The sequence below is a fragment of the Oncorhynchus mykiss genome, chromosome 8 (genome assembly GCF_013265735.2).
Source record: "Oncorhynchus mykiss isolate Arlee chromosome 8, USDA_OmykA_1.1, whole genome shotgun sequence".
Taxonomy (NCBI): Eukaryota; Metazoa; Chordata; class Actinopteri; order Salmoniformes; family Salmonidae; genus Oncorhynchus; species Oncorhynchus mykiss.
In genome coordinates this window covers 70,039,688-70,056,020 of record NC_048572.1, presented here as the reverse complement: position 1 = coordinate 70,056,020, position 16,333 = coordinate 70,039,688, and positions in this window count along the sequence as shown.

Sequence of the window (16,333 nt, the reverse complement as noted above, 5' to 3'; positions counted from 1 at the left end):
TTTTCTATAAAAAACAATGTCCTTTTTCTGATCCAAGCAACAGAGTGAAATGCATTTTGAATTCGATATGCATTTGGAAGTGTTGTCGCATTAAAAATGAAATAAATATTACAGAGAAAGGAAAAACACCTTTATTATCACAAGTGTCTTTTCATTGAAATTATCTGTAAAGCAAAACTGTGCTGTATTGCCAATGTTAAATTAGAAAACATCTTTAGATCTGAGTTCCGTCACTCAGTGTTGGTGGGTTCCTGAATGTAGCTCCTGTAGCTCAAGGCTCAACCAATTCCTATGGGTTTCTGATAATGTTGCCCACATATCCAGCAGAGGGCAGTGAAACTAATTTCAATATATGCTGAACAAAAATATAAAAGCAACATGCAACAATTTCAACGATTTTACTGAGTTACATGTCAAATTAGGAAAGCAGTCAATTGAAATAAAAGAATTAGGCCCTAATCTACGGATTTCCCAAGACTTGGCAGGGGCACAGACATTGGTGGGCTTGGGAGGGCATAGGCCCACCCACTTGGGAGCCAGGCCCAGCCAATCAGAATGAGTTTTACCCCAATAAAGAGCTTTATTACAGACAGAAACGATGGCGCCAGAGAGGAGGGCTGCTGTCTTATCGGCTCTTAACCAACCATGCTATTTTGTTAGTTTTTTGCGTTGTTCGTAACTTGATTTGTACATAATGTTGATGCTACCATGTCTTATGCCTGAAAAGAGCTTCTGGACATCAGAACTGTGTTGCTCACCTCAAACTGGACGAAGAGTTCTTCAATGAGTCGGACGGGAGGGAAATACTACTACAGACACCCGACCAGGCCAAGATCCCCGTGATTTGCTGGAGAAGGAAGCTGAGATTTCGTGGAAAAAGATCAGGGTTCCTTGCAAGGATCAGGTGACGAGTGAAAGCACGTACCAACGGGACATTAAAATCTTATGTTTCACCGAATCGTGGCTGAACAACAACATTTAGAACATACAGATGGCAGGTTGTACACTCCATCGGTAGGACAGAACAGCAGCCTCTGGTAAGACACGATGCAGGGGCCCATGCATATTTGTGAACAACAGCTGGTACACAATATCTAAGGATGTCTCAAGGTTTTGCTCGCCTGAGGTAGAGTATCTCATGATAAGCTGTAGACCACACTATCTACCTAGAGAGTTTTCATATGTATTTGTCATAGCTGTCTACATACCACCACAGACCGATGCTGGCACTAAAACCGAGCTCAATGAGCTGTATACCGCCATAAGCAAACAGGAAAACATTCATCCAGAGGCGATGCTCCTAGTGGCCGGTGACTTTAATGCAGGGAAACTTAAATCAGTTTTACCTCATTTCTATCAGCATGTTAAATGTGCAACCAGAGGGAAAAACAATTCTAGACCACCTGTACTCCACACACAGAGACGCGTAAAAATCTCTCCCTCGCCCTCCATTTGGCAAATCTGACCATAATTCTATCCCCCTGATTCCTGCTTACGAGCAAAAATGAAAGCAGGAAGCACCAGTGACTCGGCCTAAAAAAAGTGGTCAGATGAAGCAGATGCTAAACTACAGGACTCCTTTGCTAGCACAGACTGGAATATATTACGGGATTCTTCCGATGGCATTGAGGAGTACACCACATCAGTCACTGGCTTTATAAATAAGTGCATCGAGGACATCATCCCCACAGTGACTGTACGTACATACCCCAACCAGAAGCCATGGATTACAGGCAGCATTTGCACTCAGCTAAAGGGTAGAGCTGCCGCTTTCAGGGAGTGGAACTCTAACTCGGAAGATTATAATAAATCTCGCTATGCCCTCCAAAGAAACATCAAACAGGTAAAGCATTAATACAGGACTAAGATCATATCGTACTACACCGGCTCCGACGCTCGTCGGATGTGGCAGGGCTTGCAAACTATTACAGACTACAAAGGGAAGCACAGCAGAGAGCTGCCGAGTGACACGAGCCTACCAGATGAGCTAAAATACTTCTATGCTCGCTTCGAGGCAAGTAACAATGAAACATGCATGAGAGCACCAGCTGTTCCGGACGACTGTGTTATCACGCTCTCTGCAGCCGATGTCAGTAAGATCTTCAAACAGGTTAACATTCACAAGGCCGCAGGGCCAGACGGATTACCAGGATGTGTACTCCGAGCGTGCGCTGACCAACTGGCAAGTGTCTTCACTGACATTTTTAAACTCTCCCCGTCCGAGTCTGTAATACTGACATGTTTCAAGCAGACCACCAAAGTCCCTGTGCCCAAGAACACTAAGGTAACCTGCCTAAATGACTACCAACCCATAGCACTCACGTCTGTAGCCATGAAATGCTTTGAAAGGCTAGTCATGGCTCACACCAATACCATTATCCCAGAAACCCTAGATCCACTCTAATTTGCATACCGCACCAACAGATCCACAGATGATGCAATCTCTATTGCACTCCACATTGCCCTTTCACACCTGGACAAAAGTAACACATATGTGAGAATGCTATTCATTGACTACAGCTTAGCGTTCAACACCATAGTGCCCTCAAAGCTCATCACTAAGCTAAGGACCCTGGACTAAACACCTCCTTCTGCAACTGGATCCTGGACTTCCTGACGGGCCGCCCCCAGGTGGTAAGGGTAGGTAATAACACCTCCCCCACGCTGATCCTCAACACGGGGGCCCCTCAGGGGTGCATGCTCAGCACCCCTCCTGTACTCCCTGTTCACTCATGACTGCACGGACAGGCACGACTCCAACACCATTATTAAGTTTGCTGATGACACAACAGTGGTAGGCCTGATCACCGACAACAATGAGACAGCCTATAGGGAGGAGGTCATAAATCTGACCATGTGGTGCAAGGACAACAACCTCTCCCTCAACGTGATCAAGATATAGGATTACAGGAAAAGGAGGACCGAGCACGCCCCCATTCTCATCGACGGGACTGTAGTGGAGCAGGTTGAGAGTTTCAAATTCCTTGGTGTCCACATCACGAACAAACTATCCAAGCACCAAATGATCCAAGCACACCAAGACAGTCGTGAAGAGGGCACGAGAAAACCTATTCCCCCCAGGAGACTGAAACGATTTGGCATGGGTCCTCAGATCCACAAAAGGTTTTACAGCTGCACCATCGAGAGCATCACTGCCTGGTATCGCAAATGCTCGGCCTCCGACCGCAAGGCACTACAGAAGATAGTGCGTATGGTCCAGTACATCACCGGGGCCAAGCTTTCTGCCATCCAGGACCTCTATATCAGGCGGTGTCAGAGGAAGGCCCTAAAAATGGTCAAGGACTCCAGCCACCCTAGTTATAGATTGTTCTCTCTGCTACTGCACGGCAATCAGTAGTGGAGTGCCAAGTCTAGGTCCAAGAGGCTCCTAAATAGCTTCTACCCCCCAAGCCATAAGACTCCTGAACAGCTAATCAAATGGCTACCCAGACTATTTGCAGACCAATGCTTTACATGTTGCATTTATATTTTTGTTCAGTGTCCCTCAAATTCAAATCTGGACATGGAAGTCACTTCCACTACTTTTTAAAATTATTCCCCTCTAATCAAGCACTGATTAGGCCTGGGACACCAGGTGAGTGCAATTAATTATCAGATAAAACAGAAAACCAGCAGTACTTTGGACCTCGTAGGGTAAGATTTGAATAACCCTGATTTAGACCATTGAAATGGTATAGCATAGGCCTACTCTGTCATGCTCATCAGGCTCTCGTCAACAAAAGCAATCTTGAAAAGTTGCAGCAGGTACCTTAAAATCCAGGTCTGATGGTATAGGTTTGTTTACCCGTTAGGGTCTCCTTTGTTTAATGGGTTGTCAATAGACATTTGTTCATGGCATGGCTATCGTTGCTATAGCATGTATCATATATCAAAGGCAACAACATGCCTCTTCATTCTTTAGTTCAGATTATGTGGCTAGGATTGCTATTTGGCTACAATTACATTCCATTGTTGGGTAACACTTTATAATAACTTTCATGAGTAAGCAATAACAAATTATATATAAACCATTAATAAACACTGTAGATATTTTATTATTTGTAAGGAATGAACATGCACGCAAGCACACACACACACTCACACACACACACACACACACACACACACACACACACACACACACACACACACACACACACACACACACACACACACACACACACACACACACACACACACACACACACACACACACACACACACACACAAGCAGATTAAAGCACAGAAGATTCCAGGAGCCTAATTAAAAGCAACTGAGGAAGCCACTGTGTGATACAGTTTGTTCACCTGAAAAAATAAACAGAGGACTAGAGTGTGTGGGGTGGGGTGGTGGAAGGGGTTTAGCTGAGCTATGCTGGGAAAAAGCGGGAATCAGGGATTTTTAACAGGGGTCAGAGGAAGGGCTTAGAAACACAGAATGAACAGAAAGAGAGAGGGAAAGAGAAAGAGAGGTGTGTGTGTGTGTTTTGTAAATGTCCACTTGATGTTTTATTTTCAGTACAGTTCTAGACTTTTAAATATGTATGGTCATGTTTTTACTGTAATGAAAAACACACACACAAGGGTGTGTGCATGCGTGTGTGTTACAGAAATTGCCTCTAGGTTGGTCTGGAGGTCGAAGGAGTTCTTATGGTATCTCAGATCTCCTTCTCCGATCTGCTGCTACTTAATCAAATCCACATAACTACCTTATCCCCTCCGTCTAGTTTTGCTATCTCTCTCTCTCCATTTTCCCACAATTAGGATTTCAATTTAGCTTATAATAACCGTGCCTGAGTAGAACTGGACTTGGCACTTAGCTCAGTGTTATGTGCTATGCTCTTCGTCTCGGCCGGACTGTAACACACAAGTAGAGTTAATCAAAGGACAACAATCAACTCTGTCCGCTCCAACACTTTGCTTGCTAGCCCGGCCAGCTCTGATTGGCTCGTCGGTCCTGATGATGTCATGAGAAACATGATTGAATTAAGAGGACAGCCAAGGCGAGAGAAACATTAGCGTCTAGTTAACTGGGGCTGTGTCCAATTGTTGTTATGAATTGTTCTGGCCTGTGTTTATGCTTCCTATATGAGGCATTCCCCTGGCTGGCTGCTGTCTGGACAGTGGGAAATATGCTGATAATGGCAACCATTGTTGGATTCATACTCTGGTAGCTAAGAAAGAAATGAAAAAGGTAGAGCCTTTTGTTATTGGTTATATAGTAGTTATTGTTATCATCTGAATGTTGTCTGTATTCTCTGTATGCCATATTTTTGTGTTTGAATATCAGTGCCTTGACATTGGGTGAGTTCCTCTGCCCAGGCGTTGCTGACACATGCCAGATCTTTCAACACCTGGATAGGTATTTTCCGTCGTATCAGCTAACCACATCATATGATATAGCAATCTGGTACCCAACGGCACAGTCGAGGATGTGGCACCCAACCATTGGTTGATGCATGCAACGTCTGAGCAGGGGAATGGGACCATTGTAGCGATGTTATGCTGCGTTCAAGACAACTCCGAACTCCAAAAACTCATTGTAGAACGATAAGGTACGGGTTTCCCACCTGGAAAGTATCAGAATTAACCAACAGGAAGCTCTACTCAAAAAAACATATGCAAAAAAGCATACCTGTTGTTAGCCACCTGCCAGCCTAGCTATATTCTACCTGCTAGCCAGCTAGCCCCTAGTGGCCTTTCTAGGGAGTTTTTCCTAGCCACCGTGCTTCTACACCTGCATTGCTTGCTGTTTGGGGTTTTAGGCTGGGTTTCTGTACAGCACTTTGAGATATCAGCTGATGTACAAAGGGCTATATAAATACATTTGATTTGATTTGGCGACCATCTTTGCCATTAATCCAGTGTCAATTTTCCTACCAAGACAGAGTGAGGCCCTCAGGTAAGGGTGGTCTTCCCAGTATGACTGCTCTCTCTCCAGAACCATAACATTATGTAGTTGAATTTTAAATTGTGATAACGACTTGGAAAGTTCTGCCTGATTGAAATCAAAGACAAGATCATAAGTATAATTTAACGAATATCAATATATATCTTATTGTCTTCCCCGCTAGCTGACAACTGAAAACCTAATTTAACTTGTTTTCATATTTGTTGATTATTTCACCACAAGACAGGGAGGGTTCAGAAAGAGTTCAGATATGCAAACCAGAGCGAATCAGATTTGGATAACAGGTCATATTACTTTGAACATGCAGTCATTTGGATAAACAGGTGAAACTGATTTCTGTCCAGGTTTTTTTTGTTCTAGTTGCATTTGAGAGCCTGAGGGCTGGGAGCAAGCTAAACAGAGAGTTCTGTGTGACAGGCTCAAGAAGCCCTAGATCCCTGGTCCAAGGCCCAGCTTGGGATGGTGAGAAATTCAATTTAAGACTGAGGAGAAAAAAGCCCCCCACTCCCACCCCAGAAATCCCCCTCCCCTCGACTCTCCCCCTCCCCTTCGTCCCCTCCATCCCCCCATCCACATCTCCAGGGGCGATGTGGAGGAGCCAAACCAGAACCAGATGTGCTTATTGGGCCTAAAGATAACAAATAGTGCCTGAGTTCCTGTCAGTTACAGACCACCGGAGCAAAGACACAAAGAGTGAAACAAGCAGCTTTACTTACATGATATATGCCTCTTTGTCGTTGTTTGTTAAATAAGAAATGTCTTCCTGTGAATAAGTCTGAATGTCTTCACTGGAGCAGAGTGAGGGAGGGGGTATAATATAAGTGGCTCATTCTGTCGAATCCCATGATCTCCTGGTGGGTGTTGGGGGCCAGTTCCACTGAACTGCTGCGGGGTAGCGTGTGTGTTATTGTGTGTGTAGACTGGTTGCTGTTTGAAGAGGCTGGAGGGTGTTTGTTATGTCAGGGCAGGGGATGGTGGTGGTGAGGGTGCAGGTTGAAGGTGGAGGTGGAGGGGAGGCACTGAGAAAGCAGGCTGTCAGCAGTGACCCAAGGCCCCTGGGTGGTATGGTCCACAGTCTGTTGGCCAATATGCCTATACCACCCGCCCACACACACAGAGAGGAAAGATAGGGAGTGGAGGAAAGGGCAGAGGGAGGGGAAAGGTGAAGAGAGAGAAAGAAAATGGGAGAGATAAAGATATGGAGGGAATGAGAGAGAGGAGAGAAAGAGTAAAAGAGCAAAAGAGAGAGAGGACAAGTCTCAACCCACACAGCCTTCCCACGGATATGCTAAGTGTCCTTTGTAACAGGAGTTTCCTGTACGTAATTAAACAATATTGTCTCTCTTCATAAGGGAGGAGAGACTGGGAGGCCAGGGCAGGTTGAATGTGAGTGGGAACATTCTCTTTACCTCCCCCTGTTCAGTTCTTAGAAGAGCCCTGGAGGTAGCCCCCAACGTTTGTCCAAGCAAGAGTCTCTCTCAATTCAATTTCAATTTAATGGGCTTTATTGGCATGGAGGAAACATGTATTTACATTGCCAAAGCAAGTGAAATAAATAATAAACAAAAGTGAAATAAACAAGAAAAAATGAACAGTAAACATTACACTCACAAAAGCTCCAAAAGAATAAAGACATTTCAAATGTCATATTATGTCTATATACAGTGTTGTAATGATGTGCAAATAGTTAAAGTACAAAAGGGAAAATAAATAAACATAAATATAGATTGTATTTACAATGGTGTTTGTTCTTCACTGGTTGACCTTTTCTTGTGGCAACAGGTCACAAATCTTGCTGCTGTGATTGTTGACTGTGGTATTTCACCCAATAGATATGGGAGTTTATCAAAATTGGATTTGTTTTCGAATTCTTTGTGGGTCTGTGTAATCTGAGGGAAATACATGTATCTAATATAGTCATACATTTGGAAGAAGTGCAATTCAGTTTCCACCTCATTTTGTGGGCAGTTTGAACATAGCCTGCCTTCTCTTGAGAGCCTGGTCTGCCTTTGGTGGCCTTTCTCAATAGCAAGATTATGCTCACTGAGTCTGTACATAGTCAACGATTATCTTAATATTGGGTCAGTCACAGTTGTCAGGTATTCTACCTCTGTGTACTCTCTGTTTAGTGCCAAATATAATTATAGTTTGCTCAGGTTTTTTGTCAATTCTTTCCAATGTGTCAAGTAATTATCTTTTTGTTTTCTCATGATTTGGTTGGGTCTAATTGTGTTGCTGGGGCTCTGTGGGGTCTGTTTGTGTTTGTGAACAGAGATTCAGGGCCAGCTTAGGGGGCTCTTCTCCAGGTTAATTTCTCTGTAGGTGATGGCTTTGTTATGGAAGGTTTGGAAATCGCTTCCTTTTAGATGGTTGTGGAATTTAAAGGCTGTTTTCTGGATTTTGATAATTAGCGGGTATCGGCCTAATTCTGCTCTGCATGCATTATTTGGTGTTTTACGTAACTGAATGAAGTATTTCCTAATATGTATGTCGAATTTTCTGTTCCTTTTGATGTATTAGGGGGCCCTTCTTGCCTTATCTCTCAGATCGTCCACGGCTTTGTGGAAGTTACCTGTGGCGCTGATGTTTAGGCCAAGGTATGTAGAGTTTTTTTGTGTGCTCTAGGGCAACGGTGTCTAGATGGAATTTGGATTTGTGGTCCTGGCAACTGGACCTTTGTTGGAACACCATTATTTTTGTCCTACTGAGATTTACAGTCAGGTCCCAGGTCTGACAGAATCTGTGCACAAGATCTAGGTGCTGCTGTAGAACCTCCTTAGTTGAGGACAAAAGCACCAGATCATCAGCAAACAGTAGACATTTGACTTCTATTGGGATGTTCTAGTGCCCTCGCCAATTCCTTATATATATATATGGTGTGGGGTGGCATATATATATATATATATATATATATATATATATATATATATATATATAAAAAAAAATATATATATATAGGGAACACTTAAACAACACAATGTAACTTCAAGTCAATCACACTTCTGTGAAATCAAACTGTCCACTTAGGAAGCAACACTGATTGACAATAAATTTCACATGCTGTTGTGCAAATGGAATAGACAACAGGTGGAAATGATAGGTAATTAGCAAGACACCCTCAAGAAAGGAGTGGTTCTGCAGGTGGTGACCACTTCTCATTTCCTATGCTTCCTGGCTGATGTTTTGGTCACTTTTGAATGCTGGCGGTGCTTTCACTCTAGTGGTAGCATGAGACGAAGTCTACAACCCACACAAGTGGCTCAGGTAGTGCAGCTCATCCAGGATGGCACATCAATGCGAACTGTGGCAAGAAGGTTTGCTGTGTCTGTCAGCGTAGTGTCCAGAGCATGGAGGCGCTACCAGGAGACAGTACATCAGGAGACGTGGAGGAGGCCGTAGGAGGGCAACAACCCAGCAGCAGGACCGCTACCTCCGCCTTTGTGCAAGGAGGAGCAGGAGGAGCACTGCCAGAGCCCTGCAAAATGACCTCCAGCAGGCCACAAATGTGCATGTGTCTGCTCAAACGGTCAGAAACAGACTCCATGAGGGTGGTATGAGGGCCCGACGTCCACAGGTGTGGGTTGTGCTTACAGCCCAACACCGTGCAGGAAGTTTGGCATTTGCCAGAGAACACCAAGATTGGCCAATTCGCCACTGGCGCAGCCCTGGGTTCCTCCTAATGCAAGACAATGCTAGACCTCATGTGGCAGGAGTGTGTCAGCAGTTCCTGCAAGGCGAAGGCATTGATGCTATGGACCGCCCGTTCCCCAGACCTGAATCCAATTGAGCACATCTGGGACACCATGTCTCGCTCCACCCACCACAGACTGTCCAGGAGTTGGCGGATGCTTTAGTCCAGGTCTGGGAGGAGATCCCTCAGGAGGCCATCCGCCACCTCATCAGGAGCATGCCCAGGCGTTGTAGGGAGGTCATACAGGCACGTGGAGGCCACACACACTACTGAGCCTCATTTTGACTTGTTTTAAGGACATTACATCAAAGTTGGATCAGCCTGTAGTGTGGTTTTCCACTTTCATTTTGAGTGTGACAACAAATCCAGACCTCCATGGGTTGATAAATTTGATTTCCATTGATAATTTTTGTGTGATTTTGTTGTCAGCACATTCAACTATGTAAATAAAAAAGTATTTAATAAGAATATTTCATTCATTCAGATCTAGGATGAGTTATTTTAGTGTTACCTTTATTTTTTTGAGCAGTGTGTATATATATATATATATATATATATATATATGTTGAAGAGGGTGGGGCTTAAGCTGCATCCCAGTCTCACCCCCCAGCCCTGTGAAAAGAAATGTGTGTTTTTGTTGCCAATTTTAACTGCACACTTGTTGTGCAGGGTGAATACGTAGTTTGTTGTACGGTAATTTGGTAAAAAGCCAATTTTACATTTGCTCAGTACACTGTTTTCGCTGAGGAAATGTACGAGTTTGCTGTTAATGATAATGCAGAGAATTTTCCCAAGGTTGCTGTTGACGCATATCCCACTGTAGTTATTGTTTCCACTTTTGTGGATTGGGGTGATCAGTCCTTGGTTCCAAATATTTTTGAAGATGCCAGAGCTGAGGACGATGTTAAAGAGTTTAAGTATAGCCAAATGTCATTTGTGGTCTGTATATTTTATCATTTCATTTAGGATACCATCAACCAGAGGTGTGGACTCGAGTCATATGACTTGGACTCGAGTCACAAATATGATGACTTGCAACTCGACTTTAACACCAATGACTCGTGAATTGACTTGGACTTGAACCTTATGACTCGACCTGACTTGATACCTTCCCCAACTTGATACCCTCAATGGTTTTAGGAACTGCTGTAAATGTAATATACTAACTATTACTCTTGTTAAAAATATGAAATTATTACATTTGGTGAAGAGCACACTTGTTTAGGACTCAAAACTCAAAGTTTAGGACTTGAGACTTGACTTTCTAATTGACGGTCTTGACTTGAGACTTGACTCGGACTTGCCTGTCTAGACTTGGGACTTGAGTGCTAAGACTTGAGACTTACTTGTGACTTGTAAAACAATGACTTGGTCCCACTTCTGCAATCAACCCCACAGGCCTTTTTGGGTTCGAGGGTTTGTATTTTGTCTTGTAGTTCATTTAATGTGGTTGAAGAATAGTTGATTCTAAGTTTTGTATTTGATCATGTATATGTTTTTGCTGTTTATTCTTTGCTATATAACCAAAAAGATTGGCGAAGTGGTTTATCCATACGTCTCCATTTTGGATAGATAACTCTTTGTGTTGTTGTTTGTTTAGGGTTTTCCAATTTTCCCAGAAGTGGTTAGATCTATGGATTCTTCAATTACAATGAGCTGGTTTCTGACGTGCTTTACCTTCTTTTTCCGTAGTCTATTTCTGTATTGTTTTAGTGATTCAACATAGGGAATGCGTAGGCTCAGGTTTTCTGGGTCTCTATGTTTTTGGTGGATAGGTTTCTCAATTTATTTCTTAAGCTTTTGAATTCTTCATCAAACCATTTGTCATTGTTGGTAATTTTCTTATGTTTTCTGCTTGAAATTTTTAGATATGATAGGGAAGCTGAGAGGTCAAATATACTGTTTAGGTTTTCTACTGCCAAGTTTACAGCTTCACTATTACTGTGAAACATGTTGTCCAGGAAATTGTCCAGAAGGGATTGAATTTGTTGTTTGCTAATTGATTTTTGGTATATTTCCACACTACTTTCCTTCCATCTATTGCATTTCTTAATATTATTCAGTTGCTTTGGCTTTGATGCCTCATGATTGAGAATAGCTCTGTTCAAGTAGAGTGGGATTTTGCTGTGATCTGATAGGGATGTCAATGGACTGACTGTGAATGAACTCAGAGACTTGAAGCCTACCATTGACTATGTACATACCCAGCATCCAACAGAGCTGCAGGAGTTGTGACCCATTTTTGTTTGTTATGTTGTCATAGTTGTGTCAAGGGGGGAATATGGGGAGGGAATGCTGTCACCTCCAGGTAGGTGTTTGTCCACCTGTTTGCTGAGGGTGTCAGGTTATTGTCCAGTTCTGACATTTATGTCACCACAGTCTAGTACATGTCCCTGGGCCTGGAAATTATTGATCTCCCCCTCTAGGATGGACAAGCTGTCATCTTTATAGTATGGGGATTCTATTGGGGGATATAAGTAGTATACATGAGGAGATTTTTCTCTGTTGAGATAATTTCCTTATTATTGTCTAGCCAGATGTAAAATGTTCCTGTTTTGACGAATTTAATAGAGCGGGTCAGGTCTGCTCTATACCAAATTAGCATACCCCTTGAGTCTCTTTCCTGTTTCACACCTGGTAGTTTGGTGGATGGAACTACCAGCTTTCTGTAACCTAGAGGGCAAAGAGTGGGTCCATCTCCTTTATACCTTGTTTCTTTTAGGATGACAATGTCTGTATTTCTTATTTATTTGATGAAGTCTGGGTTCCTGCTCTTTAGGCCAAAGGCAGATGACCTCAGATCTTGTATATTCCAGGATGAGATAGTATAAGCTTTGTGTTCCATCTTGTATAGTGTTGTTTTTGTGTGGTTTAGGCCCGGACCATCACAGTAGGTGCGAGCAGAGCATGTTGAGCATCTGATACATACCTCTAAGGTCACAGGACGGGGCTTGGCGGGTGTAATAGTGGGGGTTTGGCATATTGCTCTGCTGATGGACATACGTCCTTCTGTCATGTTAAGGTCCTTGCCGCAGGGGTGGGGAGCATGGGGTGGGCAGAAGGGGTATAGGTCTGATATGGGAGGGGTCTATATAGGGTGTTGCCAGGGTTTGCTTGGGTTGGTCTTAGCGAGTTGGGGTGTGGCTGGTGATACTGTGGTCTGGGTGTAAGTCCTCTTAGCGCGGGTTCGGGTCCTTCAGGAGGGGGTCTTGCAGGTCTGGGAGGATGTCTCGCTGGTCTGGGCGGGGTGTCCATTGCTCTAGTGCTCCTGTGTGAGGTGCTGGGGCTACGGTTGAGGGTGACGTCCTTCAGGATCTCTCTCTCTCTGTCACCTTCTCTTTTTTTCTTGCTCTCTCGCTCTCGCTCTCTTTCTATCACCCCTCTCTCTGTCTCTCTCTCTCTTTTTCTGTGTGTGTGTGTGTCTGTCTCTCTCTTTCTCTTTCTCTCTCTTTCTGCTCTGTTCTCAGGGCCCTAGGGAAGGTGGTTCTGATTTGCGTGGGGGGAGCAGGAACAGACAGAACAGCATTTATGTTCAGTTAATGGCAGTACACGTGTCCCGTCCAGCGCTGGGTACACGCTGGGTGACTGATCTGTTTTTAACATTGCTGAGGTTTGCCACCAATGAGACAGCACTGTCAAATGATCCATTTCAGACCACAACCTCATTTATCACCTTTCACCTGGATATCTCCCAGTGACAATGTCTGCACTGTTGTAGCACGGTGTTCTAATAAAGATACAGTATCACTGTTGGAATTATGGCATTCTATACATTGCTCAGTGAATTGAGATATTGCATGACAGCAGAAGTTACAATTAGGCCAACCTTTGAACTTGGAATGATTGCTGTTGATTATATTTGTTTAACCATCATTAGCAAGATGGATTTAAAAAAATCATACTTTACCCATACCCTCAATGTTGTTAGTACATGGCGTTACTTTTATGTATGAGCAAGCCGCCTTTCAAGAATGGTTGAAACATGACATGAAATGAAAACATCCGCCTCTCCCCACCCTCACACAGATTGATTTGCATTCCTAGGGGAAACACAGTGGCTTGCTGTGTCCAGTGTTTTCAGAGCGCTAATCAAATGGTTGAGACAAGGTTCCCTTTAATGATCTGGGAGGGTCGCTGCTGCTGGGTCACTCACCATTGTGGCTCCATATCATCTCTAAGCTGGGCCCTACCTCGTGTTAGGGGCTCCTTTCAATGTTTATCCGTCCCCCTGTCTAACCCCTAGGCCTGTCCGGGGTCTCTGTTCTGCCAGCCATGTTGAGAGGCCTCTGAGCAGCACGACAGAAGGGAGAGCTGGTTCCATCCATCATGGGCTGTTATGTGGGCTGAGGTTCAGGCATTGGTCTGCTCTGTTATGGGTCTGGTTACTTCATCAAAAGAGCCCAGGCTGCAGGATGCTAGTGGAGGCCAATCCTCAAACTCAAGGCAGTCCAGAGGATTATGTGTGTGTCAAATCAAATTTTATTGGTCGCATACACATATTTAGCATGTTTATTACGGGTGTAGCGAAATGCTTGTAATATGTGTGTTCGTGTGTATTCAGCTCAGAACTACTGAACCAGACATATAAAGTAGCCATCTCTCATCTCTCTGACCTCCTACCCATGTCCACTTATCCTGGCCACGAACATACCCCCCTGTTGTGTTTGGTAGAATCACACACACACACACACACACACACACACACACACACACACGCGCGCGCGCGCACACACACACACACACACGCACGCACACACACACTGGTACATAGGCTACATAAATACAGTACATATACATACATCTCTCTGCTATATCCTCCCATCCCACCCACGGAGGCTGTTCTCCCTCCCAGTGCTGAGTGATCAATGAGCTGAAGCCCTCTGCTGCCGGGACCGTAAGTACGGAGGGAAAAAACCTCTAGCTCCAGCCTGTTTTCTGTCTGCATGACTCACAAAAACATCTACCCAGCCAACACAAACACCATGTACTGTAAGGCACCCAATGGCAAGCCCAAGCCGACTGGCCTGACCGGCCGCTGTTATTGTGCCGTAAAAGGTTCCCCACGAAAAAAGTCAGACAGGAGAGGAGGGTCCTCCAAATTTCTAGACAGCCAGACAGACAGACAGACAGACAGGAGACATGGTGATTGGTATCCCTTTCATACACAGACCAATATCACACTGTTTTACCATGCCTGCTTTTTATACCAGCTTTTTTTCTGAAAGGGGTTTGGGGGTAAAAAACATGGCAAATTAAAAACCACGAATACCTAATTCACATAGGATTTACCGTATGTTGCTTGAAAAAAATATTGAGCAATGTTCATGGTCCTCTTTCAAAATCTTGCCGGCATTCACCTTTTATATCACCATTACTTTTGCCAGGAAGGAGCAAGAGACATTCAACTTTGACCCTGTTGCTGTGACTGTTGTCATGGAAACCTGAGTGACAACAAGCTCTTGACAGACAGCAAATTCCTCTTACAGAAATACAGCCCTGCTTTCATTTCTTCACATTCACAACAGTAAGTTAGCAGCTCGCCAAATTTGTAAATAATATGTATAATAATAATAATAATTACCTGTTGAATGAAAAGTTGGCCACAGTTAAACTGAAAATGTTGTCAGATATATTCTGGTAATTATATGATCTGGTTAGCAAACTAACGTTAGCAAGAACAAGCTAGCAAGTTGAATGTTTAGAAAGTTATTTTTAGTTGTCTTGCTTGCTAGATTGACATATCCTTAATACATGTTTAAACAGAAAATGCCACCTCAGCATTAGGGCTGCATTTATATTAAGCCGTAGGCAGAACTTTACCCGAAATGATTACTAGGTTCTTTGCCGGAAATAAAAGTTTGGGCTTTGATACTGACAATAACTTTTAGATATAAAGAAAAGGCGGAAAATAGTTGGAGATATGGTAAAGTTAGCAGAAAAACGTCTTAGTATGAAAGGGACCTAGTCATGACCACAAAATGTAAAAACCTCAAAAGTTGCTACACCACTATGTCAACAGAGGTCAGTGCTTATTATCGGATGTATGATTCAGATCATGAATAATCATATTTTTGGGGGTAAAATGTATTTTATAACATAAGGAATGCAATTTCATCCCCCAAAATGTATTGGGAAGACACCCTACCCTGTAACCAAAATACAGGTATCGGGTATGTGTGAATGGTTCTCTGCTTTTTTTGCAGGTAAGTGTATTAACACTTCCATTGTTTAACATCTCACTAATTTGAAATACAAACAGCCCCCATGGTTTAAAAAGACCCCCCACCCCTACCAAATTGCCAGTCACCAATTAATATGCAAGAAAGTGGTAAATAAGGGTCTATTTGAAAGGGGGTCATATAAACATAGCATAACATATAAACATTCACAGGGAATATACCACATCTTCTGTCTGAAATGGGTATGAGACAAGTTGAGACAGGGTAAGAGTGAGAATGGGTTGAGGTGGTGGAGAGATGTAACATCAGAGATCACTGGTTTTCATTAGTTTTTACCTCAGACCAATTTATCCCTTGTTGGCACTGCGGCCTTAAAACGCCATAATGATATCTCACTGGAATGAAACCTTTTGATTTTGTTACTAAAGCACTGTACCCTGCAGTTCTATTGGGGAGCCAAACAACCTTATTCTTTTGTGTTCCAGATGCCAAACAGAATATCGAACGTTTACCATGTTCGATGTGATTGGTCTATTTGTAGTGATGGACACA